The 13,585-nt window shown below is 45.6% G+C and overlaps 1 protein-coding gene across 2 annotated transcripts in view; it reads right to left on the bottom strand.

Moving 5' to 3' along the window:
* The window catches only part of lclat1 (lysocardiolipin acyltransferase 1), a 292,648-nt gene that overhangs the window by 267,876 nt on the left and 11,187 nt on the right, over positions 1–13,585 (bottom strand). The gene's annotated exons all lie outside the window — the stretch shown is intronic.

The raw sequence follows: 13,585 nt of genomic DNA, 5'->3' as shown, positions 1-13,585 counted from the left end.
TTGTTACATATTTGGCCCCAAGGTATGGTCTGTCTCCTTCTCCTAGGACTAATCTCAATTTTGACAGATCATCCAATTCCTTGAAATCTGGGGTTGTTTGGCTTAGCTTGTTGAATAATATGTTTCTTGATGTGTTGAATTTTTCGCATTTTAGGAGGAAATGCATTTCTGTTTCAACCTCGCCAGCCAGACATTGATCGCATATTCTATTCTCTCTAGGCTGCCAGGATTTCTTGTATCTGCCTTTTTCAATTTCCAGTTGGTGGTCGCTTAGTCTGTACCTGGTGAGGGTCTGTCTCTGTTTTGTGTCTCTGATGGTCGTGAGGTAGTCTGCCAGTTTATATTCTCTTTTTAGGGCCCGGTAACATTCTAATCTGCTTTGGCTTTCGGTTATTTTGTTCCAATGTTCCAGGTAGGTTTCTTTGCATTTTTTAATGATTTGGTTCACTCGGATTGGTGTTTGGGCGGCTGTGTTGGTCTGGGGCTGGTCAGGGTCCGGCTGAGTACTTAGTTTCCGTAGCAGCTGACTCAGGGGACTCTTTTCTGGGTTTAGCTCTTGGGTCTGAAAGGCTTTGAAATGAAGGGTGTCTGGGGAGCTAGATTTGAGGTGATTTAGGAAGTTTAGTGCTCGTTTTTGGATGTTTATTATCAGTGGGTATCTGCCTAGTTCGGCTCTGCATGCATTTGTTGGCGTTTTCCTTTGGGTGCGAAGGATGCTTCGGCAGAATTCTGCATGTAGGGCTTCTATTGTATGTTTTTCCCATTTAGTGTAGCTTTGGTGATTTAGCGGGCCCCATACTTCACTACCGTACAGTGCAATGGGCAGGATTATGCTGTCAAATATTTTGAGCCAGATTTTGATTGGGATTTGGATGTTGTAGAATTTTCTTTTTATTGCATATAGGGCTCTTCGGGCTTTTTCTTTTAGTGCATTCACTGCTATGCTGAAGCTCCCTGATGCTGTAATAGTTAGACCAAGGTAGGTGTAGCTCATAGTGTGTCCTATAGTGATATCACTGAGGGTAAACTGGTATTTGTTTTCCTGACATCTGGGCCTTTTTTGAAAAATCATGATGTTGGTTTTCTTTAGATTTACTGTTAGAGCCCAATTTTGGCAGTATTTGTCGAGTAGGTCTAGTTGTTGCTGTAATCCCTGTTCTGTGGGAGACAGCAGAACCAGGTCGTCCGCATAGAACAGGGATTTCACTTCTCCATCTAGGAGACGGAGACCTGGTGACTCGCTTTGCTCCAGCATGTCTGCTAATTCATTTATGTATATGTTGAACAGGGTCGGGCTCAAATTGCAGCCCTGCCGGACGCCTCTTCTCTGGGTGAAGAAATCGGTGCATTTGTCTCCAATTTTGATCCCGCATTTGTTTTTCAGATACATTGATTTAATAAGGTCATAGACTTTGCCCCCTATTCCACATTGAAGAAGTTTATAATAGAGCCCTTCGTGCCATATAGAGTCAAAGGCTTTCTTGAAGTCGATGAAACAGGCGAATATTTTCCCATTTTTTGTTTGGTGTATATGTTTTTCAATGAGGGTGTGAAGGGTATAGATATGGTCGGCGGTGCGGTGTTTTGGAAGAAAGCCTATTTGTTTTTTTCTGAGGATATTATGTTTGTTAAGAAAATCAAGTAATCTACTATTTAGAATACTGCAGAATAACTTCCCTAGACAACTGTTGACACAGATGCCGCGGTAGTTATTTGGGTCTGATTTGTTTCCGCTTTTATATATGGGGGAGATTAGTCCTTGGCACCAGATATCGGGAAAACAGCCTGAACGTAATATGATGTTGAATAATTTGAGTACCGCACCCTGCATCTCCATATTGCTGAACTTGAGCATTTCATTTTTGATGTTGTCTGGGCCACAGGCTTTCTTTAGGTGGAGAGATTTTGTTTTTGTGGCCATTTCTTTCCATGTGATTGGGGAGTCTAGAGGGTTTTGGTTGTCTTTGATTGTTGCTTCTAATGTGTGGAGTTTTTCTGTGACCTGATGTTGACTTGGGTTTGTTTCGTTTATTGGGATGTCTTTGTAGAGGTTTTCAAAATGTGTTCTCCAGATGTCGCCATCTTGGATTGGTAATGCTTGCAATTGTGTTGTACTCAGGTTATTCCACATTTCCCAGAATTGTTTTGGGTTGGTGGAGTTTTCAATTTCTTCTAGTATTTTGTGGGTATAGTTTTGTGTTTTGTTCCTAATGGTGTGTTTATATCTTTTGAGGGTTTCATTGTATCTAGTACGTAGGTCCGGATTGTTTGGTTGGCGATGCTTTTGGTTTGATATTTTTCTCAGGTCTTTTCTGGCATTTTTGCATTCGTGGTCAAACCATTTCTTATTTTTATTTTGTCTTTTGTGACTCTTCCTCTTCTGTTTCACGAGGTCGGCTTTTACAGCTGCCTCATGAAAGATCATATTTATATCCTCTATGGCCATGTTTACCCCATCTCTGGTGATCTCATATAGATTTTCTTTAAATTTTGAAATTTTACTTGTGAGATCAGGTGAATTTAGTGCTGTGATGAATTTATCTCCACTGTCTGGGGCCCATCTGTATGTCTGGTTTATTTTATGTAGCTTACTGGGTTCCTTTTTTGTGTCTGTAGTTTGGGCAGAAAGTTTAAGGTACACATTTATTTGGTTATGGTCTGAGAGGGGGGATTGCTGCCTGACAGTGAATGCGTTGATATCGCAGGGGTCCAGGTCAGTGATTGTATAATCCACCACACTAGACCCAAGAGTTGAGGAATATGTGAGTCTCCCTAAGGAGTCCCCTCTGAACCTACCGTTAACTATGTACAGGCCTAAGGCTCGGCAGAGTTGCACTACCTCCCTACCGCTTTTATTTATTTCACAATCGAGGTTGTTTCGGTTTGCGATGGCTGGTGTGACATATAGAGGGGTCTGGCCAAACACATGGTTGTTGCCCTGTGGGTCTATGAAGTCAGGTTCACATCCTGTCCTTGCATTTAGGTCCCCACATAGTAGCACCTTTCCTTGGGCCTGGAAATGGCTGATTTCCATGTGGAGAGTGTCAAATATCTCCTCTTCAAAATATGGCGATTCTATTGGAGGTATGTAGATCGCACATAAGTAAACATCGTTTTTTACTATTCCTATATTTTTATCTAATTTTAGCCATACGTGTGATTTTCCCTGTTTTATCGGTGAGATGTGTTTGTTCAGTTCTCCTTTATACCACACCAGGATTCCCCCGGAGGTTCTGCCCTTGCGTGTCTTAATGTTCTTTACTGAAGGCACAATAATTTCATGGTACATTGGGGGACAGTGGGTCGGCATGTCCTTTTGGCACCATGTTTCTGTTAACACAATTATATCAATGTCTTTTATAGCTTTTAGGAATTCAGGGTCTGTACTCTTCATCCCAAAAGTTGAGGAGCGGAGGCCCTGGATATTCCAGCAGCTTATGTGGAAAGAACGCATTTATATAGTTCAATAAAACGAAATAAAATGGACCTATTTTGTGGGATGAGTGTGGAAACACTATTTTCTATAATGCTAAATGATGATTTAGTATAAATTTCATGAGGCATGCACATATATCTATCTAATAGATATCACTCTCCTGATCTTCCGAACGACTGTCTGTCAATTTCTTTACTTTCTTGTACTTTTCCTTAGTCGTTCTTGTAGTGTTGGTTTTCTTTCCCGACCTGCAGACTCTTGCTATGTGTCCCATTTTCCCACATTGCCTGCATACTTTGTCCTTAACCCAGCAGTCCTTCTGATTATGGGTTGTTCTGCCACAGCGATAGCACTTTTCTGCTCCATACGCCATTTCGTTAGCGCTGTATTCCTGTGGTTTCTGTTGTATTTCTGCAGCTCCCCGTGCTGCTGCTTCGTAGGATACTGCCACGCTGAAAGCCTGTTCTAGCGTCAGGTCCTTTTCCGAAAGTAGTCGTTTCTGGGTTCCTTCACTCTGGAGCCCGCAGACAAACTTATCCCGCAAGGTGTCTGCCAGCCCTGCTCCGAACTGGCAGTGCTTCGATAACTTGCGTAGTTCCGTAAGATAGTCAGCATTGTTCTCATCTTTGTGCTGGTTTCTTTTATGGAACTTTAATCTTTCTGCTATCAGCAGCAGTGTAGGGTTTAGGTGTTCCTGTAAGATATTAACAATCTCTTCAAAACTTTTCTCCATTGGTTTATCTGGGGTAATTAAATTCCGCAATAGGCCGTACGTTCTCGCGCCCATCAAATTTAATAATACCGACGCCTTCTTTCCATTGGCCACTGTAGTGTATGTGCCTTTAAGAGCCCCCTGTGTACTGTAATGCCGGTAATGGCCACTCGGGCTATATAAGCCTGTATATTGTGTTGTATCAGTTAGTTCACCTCCAGACTTTGTTCAGTAAACACCTGTGAAACTAACTCCTGCCTTCAGTGTCTCTATTAACACACGAATACAACAGTGGCGACGAATTGGAAACGGACTTACCTGCAATTCGGCAGCACCTCAAGGACATCGATTCCTCAGACGTCCAAAGTCGAAGAAAAGCAAGAAAAAAAAAACTGTGGTTTCACCAGCTAGCCGAGCTGGTGGCAGGTACTGCAATAATCCTTCCTGGGCGGCGGGCTGGGGCTCCATCGGCTGGCTCTGCAGCGAGGCCAAGCAGCGAAGGTGGAGTCAAGCAGAAACAGACGGGGGTGCGCACTTGGGAGACGGCCGGCGCTGCAAAGCAGGTCGGCGTTCGGACCTAGCAGAGGGGGGGAAAAGTCCCAGAGAGTCCGGCGGGAACGAGTCTCCACCTGTAAATAAATTAAAAAATTAAAAAAATACTGCAGAAAACAGCGTTGTCAGCAGCAGCAGCAGTGGCGGGAAAGCGCGGGGAGCGCCATTTTTTTTCTGCAGAAAAGAAAGAAAAGCGCTGGAAGAGCCATTTTTTTCCAGGATGCCTAAGGCTGGGAATATTGATGCTTTCGATAACGATATAGAGGATTGGACCACATATGTGGAAAGAGTGGAGGTATATTGCACAGCAAATGGAATAGAAAATGATAAAAAGGCGTCAGTACTTCTAAATCTAATGGGCGCAAAGACATACGGGCTGTTACGAAACTTAATCACTCCAGCCAAACCAAAGGACAAGAATTTTAAGGAGATTGTTGATACCCTACAGGAGCACTTAAACCCAACACCGCTGCTTATAGCGGAACGATTCAAATTCTTCAAGAGGAATCAGCACAAGAATGAAAGTAACGCTGATTACCTCACCGAATTAAGAAAGCTATCAAAGCACTGCCAATTCGGGGCAGGACTGGCAGATTCTCTTCGAGACAAATTCGTCTGCGGTCTCCTAAGTGAAGAAACACAAAAAAGGCTGCTTTCTGAGGAAGATTTGACACTGGACAAGGCTTTCAGTATGGCTGTATCATACGAAGCAGCCGCAAGAGGAGCTGCAGAGATACAGCAAAAGACACAGGACTTCGGCACCCATGAAATGACACAGGGTTTCGAGAGATGTTATCGCTGCGGCAGATCCACCCATGACCAGAGGGACTGCTGGTTCAAGGACAAAGCATACAGGCAATGCGGAAAGATTGGACACATTGCACGGGTATGCCAATCTGGACAAAAAAAACCCACGGACAGGAAAAAAAAAATCAATAAAGAAAAGTACAGAAAGGTACAAATGATGACGGACAGTAGCTCCGAAGACCAGAAGAGCGATAGCGACTCCGGAAACAAGAGACTAAGCTGTCTCAAATTACATAATGTAATTGCCAAAGAAGATTACCAGACTATTTGGGTTACCCTCACGATAGCAGGGTCCCCAGTTAAAATGGAGCTAGATACAGGATCAGCTCTGACCATCATAAATCGACGGGATTACGAGCGACTATTTCCGCATATACCTTTAAAAGACACATCCATTATCTTGAAAACATATACGGGGCAGAAAGTATACCCCAAAGGAAAAATAAGGGTGCCTGTTGTATACAACGGCAAGGAAATACAGAAGTTGTATTTATATGTTCTACAAGATGGTGCTCCACCGCTGTTGGGACGTGAATGGATCAGGAAGATACGTTTAGACTGGCACTCCATTCAGGCACTGACGGTGACCAGTAAGAAAAAAAATGATGATGACGTCATACCTGAACGATTAAAAGACATCTTGGCCAATGCCAAGGAAGTGTTTCAAGAGAAACTAGGAACCTTGAAAGGCATCACCGCCTCAATAAAAGTGGAAGATGCGGCAATTCCCAAGTTTTTTAAGGCAAGGCCGGTGCCATACGCAATTCGTCCAGCAGTCGAGGCAGAGCTGGAGAATTTGGAAAAGGCAGGCGTATTATCCAAGATAGATTGGAGCGAGTGGGCAACACCCATCGTCCCGGTCATGAAGAAAACGTTGAATAATGATAAATCTGAAGAACAGAGAAAAATTCGCATCTGTGGAGACTTCAAGGTGACTGTAAACCCAGTCCTTCACACAGTACAGTATCCTCTTCCGAGGATAGAAGATATTTTCGCCTCACTATCCGGAGGGAAACGTTTCACCAAAATTGACTTGGCACAGGCATATCTACAGATGGAGGTTGAAGAGGCCTCTAAAAAGTATCTCACGATAAATACACACAAAGGCCTGTACCAGTACAATCGACTGGTTTTCGGAGTAGCATCAGCTCCAGCTATCTGGCAAAGAGCTATGGAGCAAGTCCTCCAAGGGATTCCGGGGACTCAATGCTACCTAGACGACATCCTTGTAACAGGAGAAAACGACAACGAGCACCTTGCCAATTTGGAGCAGGTGCTCACTAGGCTGAAAGAACGGGGCCTACGAGCAAATCGCCCCAAGTGCGAATTTTTCCAGAAACAAATATCATATTGTGGCCACATAATTAATAAGGAAGGATTGCATAAGTCACCTGAAAAAATTGAAGCGGTCATAAAAGCCCCAGCACCTGAAAATGTTTCACAATTAAGGTCGTTCCTGGGATTAATAAATTACTATCATAAATTTTTACCGAACGTATCAACTCTTCTGCACCCTCTTAATGAACTGCTACAAACAGGAGTAATTTGGAAATGGAGCGAAGACTGTAAACGTGCCTTCCATAAATGCAAAGACTTAATCACGTCCAAGGAAGTTTTGGCTCATTACAACCCATCACTGCCAATCAGACTGGCGTGCGATGCATCCCCTTACGGCATAGGAGTGGTATTATCGCATAGATTCCCTGATGGCTCGGAATGGCCGATAGCTTTTGTGTCACGCTCATTGAACTCAGCTGAGCGTAACTATGCCCAAATCGACAGGGAAGCACTCAGCCTGGTATGGGGAGTGAAGAAATTCAACCATTACCTACACGGACAAAAATTTACCTTGTTGACTGACCATCAACCCCTCCTCTCCATATTCAACCCTAAAAAGGGTGTTCCCATTATGACAGCGCAAAGGCTACAGAGGTGGTCCCTTTTTCTAGGGGCACACCAATATGGCATAGAATACAAAGGATCAAAACAGCATGGGAATGCTGACGGTTTATCACGCCTACCGTTGCCAACGGTAGAAGAGGCACTTACAGTAGACCCAGTGGAGATGTTCCACTCTACCATAGTGGAATGTCTACCAGTAACAAATTCTGCCATTGAAAGGGAAACGAGAAATGACCCTACTCTCTCACGGGTCTACGATTTAACAGTGAAGGGATGGCCAGCACATGGCGAACCATTGTTGCCAGCATTCTCGCAAAGAAGAGAACAGCTGTCAGTGTGCCGAGGAACCTTGATGTGTGGATCCAGAGTGGTGATTCCACCCAAACTCCAGGATAGAGTGCTAAAGGAGCTTCACGAGGGGCATCTGGGTGGAGTGAAAATGAAGAACCTAGCCAGGGCATTTGTGTGGTGGCCAGGTATCGATGGAGGCATCGAAGAAATGACCAAGAGCTGCCTAGGATGCCAGAAGGTCCAAAACGCTCCACCACAAGCCCCTCTACATCCATGGGAGTGGCCCTCATCTCCATGGCAAAGGGTACACATCGACTTTGCTGGTCCATTTATGGACTCAATGTTCTTAATCGCGGTTGATGCACACTCCACGTGGCCGGAGGTAATAAAGATGTCCTCCACCACCACGGAAAAAACCATCACAGTATTAAGGACCATATTTGCCAGGAATGGGCTGCCTGAACAGATCTGTTCTGATAATGGACCGCAATTTGTGTCCGAAGAATTCAGGAAGTTCTTAAAAAACAATGGGGTTAAGCACTACACGTCCGCCCCATACCATCCCGCCACCAATGGATTGGCTGAAAGGTTTGTCCAGACCTTCAAGAAGGCCATAAAGGCCATGGGTAATGAAGACATAAAACTTCAGCATAAGGTAGATAACTTCTTGTTTGCATACAGGAATGCAACACATATGGTTACAAACCAAACTCCCGCCATGATGTTCTTCAATAGAAGCCTAAGATGCCGGCTGGATTTGATCAAGCCAAACATCAGAAGGGACGTGGAGAACCGGCAATTTCAAGGCATGAATGAAAGGCCAACTAGAACTTTCCAGATAGGTCAACAAGTTTTGGCCCGGGACTACCGTACCGAGAAATGGCAGCCTGGAACTATTTGCACATGACTTGGACCGCTGATGTATACCGTGGACATTGGAGAAAGCATAATAAGGTGCCATGCTGACCAGATCATAGAGTCATCCGAAAAGGGACAACCTACACCACAACTCTATACGCCTAATGATGAAGTAGAAATACCCATAGTATCTACCTCCGATCCGGTGATACTGGAACCAGATGAACCCGACACTGGCATTCAAGCCGAATCAGCCTTGCCAAAAGAACCTACTACACCACCAGAAACTACTACACCACCGAGGCGTTATCCGGACCAAGTCAGGAAGCCTCCAGAGAGGCTGACTTATAATTGATTAACTGCAGCAATGTGTAGATTATTGTTCTTGTAACATGTAATTAATGATTACTGAAATAAAGAATAGATTTGCCTTTCTAATCTAGGCTTTATTAACTTTAAAAACCCAGTAGCACATCTTTCAACACCAGTCTCCAACAATGACTAGAGAGAACTGAATTTAAGATGGCCACCACAAATCACCTGACATCCACTACCAATGAGTTTACAACATATATCTCAAGGTAGAAACAAACAACCAATTACAATACTTCTTACTAATACAGAGAACAACCACCCCATTCACCAATCACAATACTTCTTATTAAACATAGGAAATAATCACCACAATTACTTAAAATATTATGTACTGGTTGGCTAAAAGGGGAGGAATTGTAGTGTATGTGCCTTTAAGAGCCCCCTGTGTACTGTAATGCCGGTAATGGCCACTCGGGCTATATAAGCCTGTATATTGTGTTGTATCAGTTAGTTCACCTCCAGACTTTGTTCAGTAAACACCTGTGAAACTAACTCCTGCCTTCAGTGTCTCTATTAACACACGAATACAACAGCCACCTCATTGGCATTGCAGTACACTTCAATTCTTTCCACATACGTGGTCCAGTCTTCTACCTCGTTGTCGAAAGCAGTGATACTGCCACTCTTTGGCATCTTGGGTGATTTAAAATGGCGCCTCCCGCGCTTTTTCTTCTTCCCCAATGGAATAAAATGGCGCCTCCCGTGCTTTTCCTTCTTCCCCTTGCTGCCACGCTGCTCCTAGCATTCTACAGGGTAATGGCGGCGACCCGCGGCTTCGGCACGTCTCACTTTTCCTTCCCCGCGTTCTATCCTCTCCATGCTGCCCTGTTCTTGAGCACCGACCGCGCCCTGTGCGCTCCACCCTCTCTCTCTCTCTTCCTCCCGACGACGCTGCACGGCCCCTTTGCAGAGCCGCTCGATCGAGCCCGAGCCCGCCGCAGTCCGGAAGGGTCAGCGCACTACCTGCTACCAGCACGACTTGCTGGAACACCTCGACTGGGGAGCCAGGCCCAGCTCTCCACAGCCTCCCCTGCAACTCTCCGGTGGATCCCTGGGTGGTTGCCCGCGGTCGACGCCCGCCGTTCTGACTTCGACCTCCAAGAAGCTTCTCTTCAGGGAAAAGATCCCCGTGAGGTGATGCAGTACTGCAGGTGAGTTCAAACCTGCCCGTCGCCAGTGTAGTGTCCGAGGATCAATAATACTCAGACTGCAGGAGAACAATAAAACAGGTATTTACTGAACAGAGAGTAATTCAAGACTGAAGTACAGAAGCCTGCTATGGCTTTATATACAGGGGTGGTCACTGCCGGTACTGCAGTATAGAATCAGTTCTTCTTGTAGTGTATGTAACCGTTCCACCTTTAAGAGAACTATTTTAAGGGTTGCACTACTTTATCTTGGCTGCTGTATACTGTAATACCGGTGGTGACCACACCGGTATATAAGTGCTGTGTAATGATTTATTGGCCAGTTCCGCCCTGACCTTCGACTAGTAAAGACCTGTTAAATTTTACTCTTGTGGTCTGTGTAGTAATTCTCAATATAACACACAGACTTAACAGTGGCGACGAGTACGATCTTACCCTGCGGCAGAGATACATCCAAGGCAGTTTAACGGGCGTCGAGAAGAGGCATCCGCCCTCATCATTCTGCTGAGAAAAGACTCGGGTCTGCAGAGCAAAGGAAGAATTCTGACACGAAGCCTTCCATCAGCAACAGGCAGTGATCATCCCTTCTATCACGGTGGTGGGTAAGCCGATCAGCAACGAGCAGCAAGTCGGCCACGTTGACTGTGAGTAGGGGAGAAAATTTAAAAAAAACGGAGGATATAAGGGCGGCGAACTCGACCACGGCCGGGGAAAAGAGCCGGACAGAAGTCAGGGCCAGAGGCGCTGAGACTGGGGCAGCGTAAGGCACGGAAGCCGCGGTGAATGCAAACGCAGCCGGTGTGAGAGACCAGGCTACAAGCGGGCTGGGAGACGCAACAGCGTCGAGAGAGAGCTCGACCGCGACCGGTGAAAAAGGCCGGGCAGCTACCGAGACCGCGAGGCGCAGTGACCGGGACGGCGTAAGGCGCGGGAGAAAATAGCGGGCTGGGAGACGCAACAGCGTCGAGAGAGAGCTCGACCGCGACCGGTGAAAAAGGCCGGGCAGCTACCGAGGCCGCGAGGCGCAGCGACCGGGACAGCGTAAGCGCGGGAGAAAATAAAAAAACCGCGGAGAACTCAGCCGCAGCCGGGGGGAAAGGACCGGACTGCAAGAGGGGCTGGGAGGCACGATTTCAAAACCGCTGGGGAGGGCGAACGCAGCAATACGGCAATCGCCATTACAGCCAGCGGGGGAGAAAGGCAAACGCGGGAAGCCGCCATTTTCGTAGGCGGGGGAAGAAGACGAGCGCGGGAAACCGCCATTTTGAAAAAAAAAGAAAAGAAAAATTTCTTTTTGTCTCTCAAGAAGATTGCGAGGATGCCTAAGCGTGGTAACATCAACGATTTCGATCCCGATGTTGAAGATTGGGCCATGTATGTAGAACGCATAGAGATATATTGTAAGGCAAATAAAATATCAAATGAAGATAAAGCACTAACCTTACTAAACTCAATGGGTGCGAAGACATAAGGGCTATTGAAGCATCTTCTATCACCAGCTAAACCGGCGGATCAGACTTTCGCTAATATTGTTGCTGTCCTGAAAAATCATTTGAACCCCACACCGCTGATGTTAGCGGAACGATTTAAATTTTATGCGAGAACGCAACTGAAAGAGGAAAGCAATGCGGAGTACTTAATTGAACTGCGTAAGCTAGCGAAATACTGTCAGTTTGGGGAAAGACTGACAGAGGCACTGAGAGACAAATTCGTGTGTGGATTGTCGAAAGAAGGAACACAAAAGCGGTTGCTTGAAGAGAATGACCTTACACTTGATAAGGCTGTCACTATTGCAGCATCGCACGAAGCCGCAGCGAGAGGCACTGCGGAAATGCAGCTGAAGGCAGCGGTACTCAGCGTAGATCAAATGGCTTTGGGTACAACGAAATGTTATCGTTGTGGAAAGACAACACACGATCAGAACCAATGCTGGTTTAAAAACCAGGAATGTAGAAAATGTGGCAAGCTTGGTCACATAGCTAAAGCATGCCGGTCAGGAAAGAAGACCAGCAACAAAAAGTCACCGCAGGAAAAGTGCAGAAAGGTACATAAGGTGGCTGAGAAGAGTTCGGATGAACAGAATTCGGATTCAGACTCCAACAGCAAGGAACTGGGTAGTCTGAGAATTCACAATGTGAGTAAGGAAGCTGACCGACAAACTATCTGGGTCACACTTCAGATAGCAGGAGTCCAGGTGAAGATGGAATTGGACACCGGATCGGTGTTGACGGTCATGAATAAGCAAGTTTACAAAAGGTTATTCACACATATTCCCCTACGGGATACGGACATAGTATTAAAGACATACACGGGGCAAAGAGTATACCCCATCGGAAAGATAAAAGTCAAGGTGAGACACAAGGGCAAAGAACACCAAGGAATGGACTTATATGTACTACCTGAGGGAGGTCCACCACTTCTGGGACGGGAGTGGATCAGGAAAATAAATATGGACTGGCACTCCCTAAAAGCAATAACGGTAGATTCCGGAAAGAAAAAAAATGTCAAACCTGCACGATTGTCCAGAATATTGGATGAGGGCATATGCAGCAGTGACAGGGACAAAGCAGAGAGTGAGAACTCGGTGAAGACAATCAGCTCAGACTCTGGAACTGATGATGGTAAGACCAGCCCATGTGCCAAAGACAAGTCTAAAATGGACTCGCAGACTAATGATGGAAAAACGAAGGAGTGCATAAATGCTTCAGAAGAGAACAAAGTATCAGAACAGAATTCCACGGAACAACAACAACATAGTTTGACAGAGAATTCTGAGTCTGTCCAGTCTACAGACATGCACATTTCTGAGGAACACCGGGCTCGAACTCAACTCAATCTCAAACTACAACAGCAATTAGAACAAATGATTCGCCGTTTTGAGCAAGAGATGAATGCAACGAAAAAGTTCTTTGACACAGAGTGGGAGGTTCTGGAAAGACAGCAGAAGCAGCTGATTGAGAAAATGGAACAGGAACACACAAACCGTCTGCGCGATGAGGCCAAACGAATTAAAGCTGAGCAAGAAAGGGAATATGTCAAATTCATCGATCAGTTGAAAGCTAAGAAGAAAGAGCACCCTTTTGTGAGCAGTGTCAGCAGTAATAAGCCACTCAGGGGATTGGTGGCAGAGGCAAAAGCTGAAGTGATGGAGGAAATAGAAGACAATAGAGAAGAAGCAGAAGATGATGACTCATCTGAACCATTATCACCCCTACCAGAAGACAATAGAGAAGAAGCAGAAGATGATGACTCATCTGAACCATTATCACCCCTACCAGGTCACGCACGTGGTCCCTCTGAACTGAGCCAAATCAGTCTGGAAGTAGAAAAACTTCCCAAGGTACTCGAGCCTTTAGAAGTCAGCAATGCTGGTTCTGAAGTTACGAAAGTTCAAGCTGTTAAGTCCAGTGAAGGACTATTAGATGAGTCACCCCAGCAACGAGAACCTACTACACCACCGAGAACTACTACACCACCGAGGCGTTATCCGGACCGAGTCAGGAA

This window comes from Somniosus microcephalus, chromosome 9 (genome assembly GCF_052327205.1).
Source record: "Somniosus microcephalus isolate GS21.2 chromosome 9, FLI_Smic_1.0, whole genome shotgun sequence".
NCBI lineage: Eukaryota > Metazoa > Chordata > Chondrichthyes > Squaliformes > Somniosidae > Somniosus > Somniosus microcephalus.
The sequence above is the reverse complement of the archived record's forward strand: the minus strand, read 5'-3'. Positions and strand labels throughout refer to the sequence as shown.